The sequence below is a fragment of the Narcine bancroftii genome, chromosome 3, assembly GCF_036971445.1.
Source record: "Narcine bancroftii isolate sNarBan1 chromosome 3, sNarBan1.hap1, whole genome shotgun sequence".
Lineage (NCBI taxonomy): Eukaryota > Metazoa > Chordata > Chondrichthyes > Torpediniformes > Narcinidae > Narcine > Narcine bancroftii.
In genome coordinates, this window is record NC_091471.1 from 156,292,146 (window position 1) to 156,303,353 (window position 11,208).

General features: G+C 44.7%; 1 non-coding gene across 1 annotated transcript; it reads left to right on the top strand.

Moving 5' to 3' along the window:
* Window positions 1-5,761: 5,761 nt before the first annotated feature.
* trnag-gcc (transfer RNA glycine (anticodon GCC)) lies at window positions 5,762-5,832 on the top strand. The gene has a single exon. It is a non-coding gene; the product is annotated as a tRNA-Gly (tRNA).
* The last annotated feature ends 5,376 nt before the right edge of the window (window positions 5,833-11,208 follow it).

Below are 11,208 nucleotides of genomic sequence, written 5' to 3' on the forward strand. Positions count from 1 at the left end.
ATTTAATTTTTAGCATGAATTTTAATCAATATTGGTCAGTGACTGAAGTGGGAAGTCGTGATTTATGAAATTATCTCTGGTCTCTACTCTCCCACTCCCTGCACTTCTCCCAACATTCAGGAGCTGGCACACAGTCCCTGCCTTTTTTTCATGTTACTCATCTACTATTCCTTTAACTGCTTGCATCAAAATGTTAGCCTTTGCTTTCTGCTTATCCTCAGATGTCTGGACAAATGCTTTTTGTGTGATCTGTAGAAGCTGGGTTATTCCCTGCTCATGCCAATTTTCTGTCTTTTGTAATTTTCTCCTAATGTCTGGGGCTGAGTTGGTAACAAAACCTGTTAGTACCAATTGTTCCCCTGCTGGGGATTCTATGTCGAGACCCCCATATTGTATATATATTTGGTCCCAAAAATTGGTCTAACTGTTCGGCACATCCCTGGGGATCTTCTATCAGGGAGGTCAGTTCTTTCTTAAAGTTATACACTTCAGTACTGGTCAGGGGCACATTTACGAAACCGAGACCCTCTCCCATGGGAACTTCCCGCAGTGGTCTCATCCAATTGGTTTCTGGCTTATTAGGTCTGGGTTCCTGCTCCCTGGGAAATGAATCAAAGGGTTCTGCCCTTTCTTCCTGAAGAGTCTCACGCTGTTCTGAATTAAAGTTACCTCTCTCTCCTGCCAACAGAGGTGGTAATCGAGTGCTTTGTGAGCAAGTTATCATACCACTCCTGCTCTCTTCTCTCTTCTCTAGTGGTGGGGGAGGTGGGGAAGGTGCAGAAGGGTAGGTCATAGGAGGGGAAGGAAAGATAGGAGCTGGCATAGGAGGAACATAGGGTGGAGGGAGGGAATGTAACACATCCCAACCCTGTGATTCAGGGACAAAAGGTTCCTCCTCTCTCTTATCCCTGAATTCTTTCTCATTCAAAACCAGCTGTTCAATGGATCCCTTGAGCCAGCAGGCTGCATATTCCCTGCTCTCAACATTGTCTTTCTGATTTTGATAGAGCCATAGGTTCAAAGCTTTATACATCCATTCATCCTCGGATCCGAATTTTGGCCAGTACACGGAGCTCCCTTTAACCGGGTATTTAACCCATTCAATACAACAATACCTGACCATTGTCAGTTTGTCTTTACCACGGGTCTTTCCTGTGCCCCACTCAGATAACATCAACCCAAGCGGGCTGTACGTAGCTATCTGGTGGTCACGTCCTGTGTCAGGACTCTCATCTCTACTGCCCGCTATTCCCATGCTTAGGAACAAGTAAAATACTCTTACCGAGTTCTGGCAGTACTGCTCTAGCGCGCGTCCTTCCGCCGTTTGTTCTCAATGCCTCTTCTCGGATATCACTCGCTTCTTCCACTGACCAGCCACCCGTCGCCCGTGAGTCCAGCTGAATCAGCCGGGGTGCACCTACTCTCGTCGTCGGGGTACTCTGTCAGTGGAGGGAGTGTGATCCCGGACGAGCCCCCATTTGTTAGGAATTAAAGTACCTTTAAAGAAATTGCTCGAGACAAAAATTGAGAACAAAGAACATTTATTACTACAACAATGCAAAGTTGGGTGCTTCCCCTTACCCTGGGAATACACACACATACTGGGGCTCACCCAACTTTTATACAGTCAATTTCAGTATCAGAATGCCCTCCCCCTTACATTCTTCTGCCCCCCTGGATGGGTTTGGCATAGGTAATCCTTCCTGCCTACGTGCAGTTTCAGTACACTTGGAGGACCAGGGGGTATCCTGTGGGTGCCCCATCATGTCATTGTCCTTATTCACACCTTCCTGATTCTCTGGGCTACAGTCTCTTGATATGCAGAGTTGACTCATTCTATCTAGGGTTGGCTAATTTCATATGTATAAATCTGTGTATGGTTAGCTAATTAGAAATGTATGACTTGGTACTTCTGTCCAGGGCTAGGAGACCCTTATCTGATCCAGACTACCTCAACTTCCTACATTCTATTGTACCTTACCATTCCTTATCTTAGTCCTATGGTCTTGTCACAAAGACTAGAAGATTCTTATGTTAATCGTGCTGACTCTGCTTTCCTGCATCCTAAGCCCCAAGCTTATCCTGTTTGAACTGGTTACAGCCATTTTACTGATGAACTTTAGTTTCTTCCATGTTCATAATTTTAGATCAATTTTCCCATCTCTCACATGAGCCACAGTTCAACAAAGCCGCCTGGCTCTCGATTATTCGTTGGCTGCTGAAGGCAGCGTTTGTGAAAGACTGATTAAGGACAATGCTCACAACGGTCAGGCGGTTAAAGACACTTCTTCAGGAGTTTGAAAATCTTCCCATGCCCAGGTACAGACTTGGCAACCTTGGTCCGGTGTGGGATGGACTAGACTTTTTATTGGTGGCTGGAGTCTAATACCCACAGCCCTTATAGTAGCTGGAATCGCTATTCTGACCATTATGGTGCTCCCCTGCCTAAAGACTTGTGTGCAGTTTTTAATTCATCGACCCCCCTCGTCAGAACACTATCACCCAAAGGATGTATGTTTCCCAACTTCTATCTGATGACACTGAGACTGCAGTTCATTTACTGACCAGCTGGGAAAAAGACAAAGTTTTCAAATAATACATTTTCAGTTAAGAGATCAGTAATACTGATCTAAAAGAAAAGTGAGGATTGTAAGAGATCAGTAACACTGATCATTGTGAGAGATCAGTATCACTGATCTAAAAGAAAAGTGAAGATTGTGAGAGATGAGTACAACTGATATAAAAATATGAAAATGAAGAAACTAAAATTGATACATGGGTAAATGAATAAAGCCAGTATGAACAGGATAAGACATGGATATTAGAATGCAGGAAGCAGAATCAGTCTGAGTAAGATAAGAATCTCCTAGCCTGCCTTTAGAAGAATCAGCAAGTTCACTGTATGAATGACAGTATCAGCCAGTTCTACATATGAAGGGGATACAGCCCTAAGAGTCGGGAAGGTGTAAATTAGAACAAAGACAGGTTTGTGAATAAGGACAATAAGGATAATGACATGATGAGACACTGACAGGATACCCCCTGGTCCTCCAAAGTGAAACAGCAGGTAGGCAGGCAGGATTGCCTAATGCCAAACCTCTCCAGGAGGCAGAAGAATGTAAGGGGGGGGGGGGGTATTCCTATACTGAAATGAACTGTATAAAAGTTGGGTGAGCCCCAGTGTATGTGTGTATTTCCAGGGTAAGAGGAAAGCACCCAACTTTGCATTGTTGTATAATAAATGTTCTTTGTTCTCAATTTTTGTCTCGAGCAATTTCTGTGAAGGTACTTCTGTTTCTAACAAGGGCTTGCACTTTAGGAAAAGGCCGACCATTATCTAAGTGCAGGGAGACTACAAGTGAGTGAGTACAATGGGACCTCGGTGTGCCAGTGCATGAATCACAAATAGATCTAACAAATAGCTAAGAAGGGAAACATCACTTTGGCCTTCATTGTAAAGAGATTGGAAAGAGATTTAAAACAGGTAGATTTGGTCAGTATACAGGGTGTTAGTGAGGCCTCCACTGGAATAGTTTTCATCACCCTTAACTAAAAAGGAATATAGTAACATTGGAGACAACCAAGGAGATTTGCCTGGCTAATTCCTGAGAATAAAGGATTGTTGTATCCAGAGAAACTAAAAAGTTTGACCCTGCATTCCTTGGAGTTTAGAAGACCGAAGGATGACTTAATTCATGTAAGATCCTAAGAGAGCTGGACAGGATAGATGTATGTGAGAAATGAGTAAAACTGATATAAAAATATGAAGATGAGGAAACTAGTATAGATATTCTTTGGCTTGGCTTTGCGGACGAAGATTTATGGAGGGGGTAAAAAGTCCACGTCAGCTGCAGGCTCGTTTGTGGCTGACAAGTCCGATGCGGGACAGGCAGACACGATTGCAGCGGTTGCAGGGGAAAATTGGTTGGTTGGGGTTGGGTGTTGGGTTTTTCCTCCTTTGCCTTTTGTCAGTGAGGTGGGCTCTGCGGTCTTCTTCAAAGGAGGTTGCTGCCCGCCAAACTGTGAGGCGCCAAGATGCACGGTTTGAGGCGTTATCAGCCCACTGGCAGTGGTCAATGTGGCAGGCACCAAGATTTCTTTAGGCAGTCCTTGTACCTTTTCTTTGGTGCACCTCTGTCACGGTGGCCAGTGGAGAGCTCGCCATATAACACGATCTTGGGAAGGCGATGGTCCTCCATTCTGGAGACGTGACCCATCCAGCGCAGCTGGATCTTCAGCAGCGTGGACTCGATGCTGTCGACCTCTGCCATCTCGAGTACTTCGACGTTAGGGATGTAAGCGCTCCAATGGATGTTGAGGATGGAGCGGAGACAACGCTGGTGGAAGCGTATAGATATATGTGTAATGAATAAAGCCAGTATGAATAGGATAAGAATAGATATTAGAATGTAGGAAGTAAAGTTAGTCTGAATAAGATAAGGGTCTTCTAGCCTTTTAGACAGAATCAGCAAGTTCACCAGTATGAATAAGATAAGGATAGATAATAGAATGTAGGAAGTAAAGTTAGTTTGAATAAGATAAGGGTCTTCTAGCCTTAGACAGAATTAGCAAGTTCTGCATATAAGAAGGTTGTAGCCCTGAGAGTCGGGAAGGTGTGAATTAGAACAAAGGCAGGTTTGTTAATAAGGACAATAAGGACAATGACATGATGGGACACTGACAGGATACCCCCTGGTCCTCCAAGTTCACAGAAACAGCACGTAGACAGACAGGATTGCCTAATGCCAAACTCATCCAGGAGGCAGAAGAATGTAAGGGGGAGGGTATTTCTATACTGAAATCAACTGTATAAAAGTTGGGTGAAGCCCCAGTGTGTGTGTGTATTCCCAGGGTAAGGGGAAGCACCCAACTTTGCATTGTTGTTATAATAAATGTTCTTTATTCTCAATTTTTGTCTCGAGCAATTTCTGTGAAGGTACTTCTGTTTCTCACATGTAGGTATGTTTCACTGGTGGGAGAGACTTACACAAAGGAACCCAACTACAAAATAAAGTGGCGATCATTTAAAACTGAAGTATGTAGAAATTTCTTCACACAGAGGGTGACAAAATCTCTGGAATTCCTTTCCGCAGACAGTGGTGGGACCCGGATGATTAGAAGTATTTAGAGTGAAAGTGGACAAATATTTGATAGATTGAGGGAGAGAGGGGTCCAGAGAAATGGCACAGGAGGAAAAAATGGCAGCGCTACCACCAGTTGGGGTCTGCGGCTGTAGAATTAATAGGAGGCAGGGATTTTTTGCGACTTGAGACAATGGAACTCCTGCAGGCTGCTGGAGACTAGATTAAGGCTGGCTCAAGGAGTACCAAGTATCGAAACTAGGATGCAAAAGGGTGTCTGTGTAGCTGCGGAAGCGCTGGAGGCGAATCCATGGACACTCAGGTGACTCTGGGGGGATTATCTTTTGCTTCTCTTTCTCTGACTGTAAGAGGCAATTTCTGCTGATGACAAATCTGTCTGCCTCATAGCAGACTAAATCAATTTTTGTGCAATATTATAACTGTTTTATTACATGACAAAAAAGGATAGTACAAAATTGGCCTTGATCTTGAATGTAACTATTAAATAAGGTGGCTGTGATCAATATTCACTAGCATAGGCTGATGGACCAGAAGGACTTGTTACTGTGCTGTATGTCTGAATATAAAATGAAATGTAAAATTAATAAATGAAAAAGGAAACTGGAAAGATTAAATAATTGAGTAGAACTAGTGAGTAAGGAGGATTGATTAAAATAATTGCATTGGTGGTTCAGTGGTAGAATTCTCGCCTGCCACGCGGGAGGCCCGGGTTCGATTCCTGGCCAATGCAGAATATCTTTTAAATTCCTGCCTCTATTTAAGCCATGGGCTTTCCAGCACATAGCCCTCCTCGCCTCCACCCTCACATCACCTGTTTTGCATTTTCTTCCCATAACAAAACAACGACTCAAACTCAAGTTTTCTCCTCTCTCACTTCTGCATTTAGGAATCAGCATCCACTCAAGGACAGCAAAGCAGAAGACAAACTGCCAGCTGTTTAAAGAACACCATCAACAATTTGTATTGCAACCCTGCTCTTCAGGACTGAGAAGGTAGACAACCTTAGAGAGAGAAGAAGGAGTGCTGAAAGACGGATGGGCAGATGGATGCAGGTGGGGTGGAGTTTGGTCACAGTGATAGATGGAAGCAGAGGAAAATTTGGTGGGGTGGGGGACGCAGGTCAGTTGGTGCCAGGAGAGGAGAGGGGAGGCTGATGGTGTCAATCTTCTTTCAGCAGCTATCTCAGGTGAGACTCTGGACGCTCACATAGTCCCAAGCTATACCTGTCTTTGGGGATTTGTGGAACCGTCTTTACTTCAATTGTTTCTGAGCTCACCCCCTCACTCCTTGTTTCAGTATTTCAGTGATGACATTAGTGCTGCCTCGTGTGCTCCTACAGAACATTTCCATTGCTTTACTGCTATGCAAAGTCCAAGTCCTCACAATCACCTGGCTAATCTCTTGAGTTTTTTCCTTCCCTTTCTAGATCCTCAGTTCCATCAAATCTGCTTTCATCCTTTTTTTCTTCCCAAGAAGCATTTCTAAATTACCTTGTCAATCTTCACCCTCCTTCCAGGAAACATTCTCATGAATGTCTAATAGTCCAGAGGGAGGTCAAACAAGAGTTGTATGAAGTTCAATCTAATTTAAAAAGGGGAAATGCTGGAAATACTCAGCAGGTCAGGGCACATCTGCTCGAAGAGAAACAGAGTTAACATTTCAGATTGAAGAACCTTCGACAAAACAGCTCATCAGCATAGCTTCCCTGGTCTAATAGTCCATATCTCCAATGATGAATCAAGCATCTGTCATCCTATTCCATCAGCCTGCTAAAATCAAACCAGTTTTATCCTCTTCATAGTTCATAATGCTACCACATGTTGTGATGTGCACAAAATGAGAAATTGTGTCGAACATCTTGCTCCGGTCCATGAAACTGCTGTTCATCATGACCCGCTGCTGCCTGTTTTTAGCCATTTTGTTTTGCAAGCTTTCAACACCCAGCCATCACAGTGACAGAATATGGGTGAGACATTTTGGAATGAGACCGGGAGAAATGTCTCCGTGCATCACATTTCAAGTTCTCTGGCCTGGAGGCCTCTGAAGACTGTGAGTGAGTTCATCGGGGCATCTCAGTATGCTTGCGTGCCCATCTCAACAAGTTCCAAACCCACCACAATGTTGAGCTCTTCTTCTTCTTCTACCTTCCCTTCTGCAACTATTTCTTTAACAAGGATTCCTCAACTCCTATCCACACTGATGACCCTTCTTACGTCTCCACTACTGCCCCTCCTCTTGAAAAAAATTCTAATTGATAATGTGACACTGCCCTCAGCCTCCTCTGAACGTGCAGAACTCCACTCTCTCCACACCAATCTCAACCTTGTTATCAGACTGGGTGGTGCCATCGTGGTCTGACCTCTACCTTGCAGAGGCCAGATACTAGCTCACAGATACCTCCTCATACCCACCCCTGGAACTCAACCGCACCCACAAACACCAGGCCACTTTCTTCCACACTGTCACATTGCATCGGATGATCTCTCCTCCAGTACTCCCTCCAGTGCATTTCTAGTCTCTATATTTGAGAAAGAATATACAGGCTTTGGAGGTGCCATAGAGGAGGTTCCCCAAGTTGAACCTAGAGATGAAGGAGTTAGCCTATAAGGAGAGATTGAGTCGTCAAGCACTACATTCACTGGAATTCATAAAAATGAGAGGGAATCTTATAGGAATCTTATAATATAAAATTATGGAAGAGATAGATAAGATAGAGGCATGGAAGATTTTTCCTCTGATAGGTAAGGCCAAAGCTAGGAGACATAGCCTCACTATTTAGGACAGAGGTGAAGAGGAATTACCTTTTCCAAGGAGTAGTGAATCTGTGGAATTTTCTGCCCAAAGAAGCAGTAGATGCTGCCTCATTGAATGTATTTAAGACACAGTTGGATAGATTTTAGTGCAGTAGGAGAATTAAAGGTGATGGGGAGAAGTCAGGCAGGTGGAGCTGAGTCCAAAGCCAGATCAGACATGATCTTATTAAGTGGCAGAGCAAACTCAACAGTCCAGATGGCTACTCCTGCTCCTATTACTTATGTTCTCCACAGCCTCCAATCTGATAGTGCCCCAACGCCAAACTTCCTGCTTCCATCTCTGAACTAAGATCCACAAACAGGACTGTCCTTGGTGGCCCATTATTTCCGCCTACTCTTGCCCCACTGAACATCTCCTTAAGACTTGACTCCCATCTACCTACATCTGTAATACCTCCCGCCATGGATGTCCTTCCTAAAGGTGGAATCTCCAACCACTATCAGAAAGGCCCTCTGCTTCCGCTGGCAACAATGTTCTGACCATTTTCCTCCACCAACACTCTCATCCACTTGCCAGAACTTGTTCTCATCCTGATGCTTCTCATTTCCTTCAAATCGAAGATGAAGTCATGGGTACTCACATGGTTTCCAGCCATGCCTGTTGCTTTGTTGATTACACAGAAGACTTTGTTCTATATCTTCACAGACACCACCCCAACTCTTCCTCCGTTACATTGATGTCTGCACAGGGGATGATTACTGCACACATGCCCATCTCATCAACCTCACCATCTCGACCAACCTCCACCCCACTATTACATTTACTTGTATTATTTCCGACACTTCACTCTCCTTTCTAGATACCTTCATTTACTACAAACCCACCAACTCCCACAGCTACCAAGACTACATCTCCTCCCACCCTATTTCCTGTAAAGATGTCTCCCTTTCTCCCAGTTTCTCTAGTTTTGCTGCATCTGCTCTCTGGATGAGGCCTTCCACTCCAGGATATCGGAAATTACCTTAATTTTTAGGAGCCATGCCTTCTCCTCCACTATGGTTAATAGAGCCATCTCTCTCATTTCCTCCATTTCACAGAGTTCTGATCTCACTCCCTCCTTCCAAACAGAAAGGGGTAGGGTTTCCCCTTATTATCAGCTTTCACCCCACCGGTCTCATCATCATATCCGTCAGCTACAACTGGACCCCACTACCAGCCATTTCTTCCCCTCCCTTCCCCTTTCTGCATCCCTTGTCAGCTCATTCCTCCCCATCCCCCTCTCTGTTACCTCTCACTACTTTACCCTGCAATTACAGGTCATGCAACACTTGTTCTTACACCTCCTCTCTCACTATCATCCAAGATCCCAACAGCCTTTCCACAAGAGGCAAAGTTACATATGCATTCCTCTAACCTCGTCTCCTGAATTTGGCACTCCTGATGTGGGTTGCCAAGTGAGACCAAGTGTAGACTTGGGGACCATTTTGCAGAACATCTCTGTTCTGTCTGCATTGGCCATCCTGAGCTCCCGGCTGCATGTCATTCCAACTCCCCTTCCCATTCCCACACTGACCTGTCTATCCTGGGCCTTCTCCATGGTCTAAATAAGGCATAAACCAGAGGAGTAGCATCTCGTATTCTGCTAAGGAAATCTCCAATTTCAACTAACAAGTCCCCTCTCTCTTCTTCTGAGCTATTTCTGTTCTTCCCTTGCCCATCCATTTTTTTCCCTTCTTCACCCACTCCACCCAGCCCTCTATGCACTCACATCTCCATTCTTCTCTGGTTTCAACCACATTTCCTCTCCCCTCTTTTTGTCCATTTGGTCCTATCTGTCCTTTCCCAACTGCTCTCATTACACCAGCTTCATCACCTTCTCGTCTAACCAGATTCCAGCACCAATAGCCTTCATGCTCCATGCTCATTACCGTGCTCCACCCTCCATGATTCAACTTCCACCTGCCTCCTTGCCTCTCTCTCCCTTTGTCATCATCTGCCAGTCAACTGCTTATATCTGTCATCCTTCACCCCTCCCTGATTTACCAATTCCCTCCACTGGTCCCTGTCCAACACCTCCCTCCCGGTCCAAAATACCCTGACTATCTCCACTCTGCACACTCAGTCCTGATAAAGAGTTCCAGCCGAAAAGGTTGACCATTCTTTTTTTTCCCATGGATGCTGCTCAACATCCTCAGCTTGTGGCTCCAGTTTCTAGTATCTGCAATCTCCTGTGTGTTTCATTGAAGAAAGATGTTGCCAGATTTCTGGAGACTGTGTAAATTAAGGCATACCGGGATAATGCAGTAAAATATGGCTGAGAAAGAAGATGAACTATGATGTTACGCATCTGCCAGAGACACTGAACCCATTTCAATTCACCTATAGACAGAACCAATCCATTGTTGATGCTGCATCCTAGTCCCTCCACTCCATCCTGACCAACTTGGGAGAATGATACCTCATATGCTAGGGAGCTGTTCATCAACTTCTAAACTTGGCATTCAATACGATCATTCCCCAGATACTGCTAGAGAAGCTATCCACGCTGTGTTTCAACACTCTTCTCTGCAATTGGATTTTGGATTTCCTAATGAAGTCAGCCTTTCCAAGTTGGTAGCAGAACATCGTGTTCAGCCCACTTCTGTTCATGCTACTGACCAGATGCAGCTCAAAAAGAATCATCAAGTTTAAGATGACACAACAGCAGTTGACCTCAGCACCAACAACCTTGAGCTGCACTGGGAGAAAAGGTGGAAAATTTTGTGATATGGTGCAATAGTAACCACCTGAGTCTCAACGTAGATAAGATAAAGAATATGATCATGTATTTCAAGAGCACTAGGAATGATCACCTTCCACTACACATTAATAACTTGGTGCTCCCTACTCTCTCCACTACCAAGTTCCTCGGAGACCACTTAACAAGTGACGTATCCTGGACACACAATATCTCCTCATTCGTCAGGAAGGCGTAATAGCGACTCCACTTCTTGAAAAGACTGAATCAGACAAGGCTACCAGCCACCATTATATCAACCTTCTACAGAAGCTCTATCAAGAGTATCCTGGATGGCTACATCACCGTGTGATACAAATGCTGTTGGGAAGTGATCAAAGGGCAATCCACTGGATCATTAGAGTGGCAGAGATGATCACTGGGGTCACCCTCCCCTCCACCCCCATCAATGTGATCTACCGGGATCGTTGTCTGAAGAGGGCAAGCAAAATCACCCCGCACACAGCAGCTTTCAGCTGCTCCCTTCAGAAAATAGGTACAGGAGTATCAGATCCACCACCATCAGGCTAAGCAGCAGTTTCTTCCCACGGGTAGTGAGAATGCTGAATGGCGAAA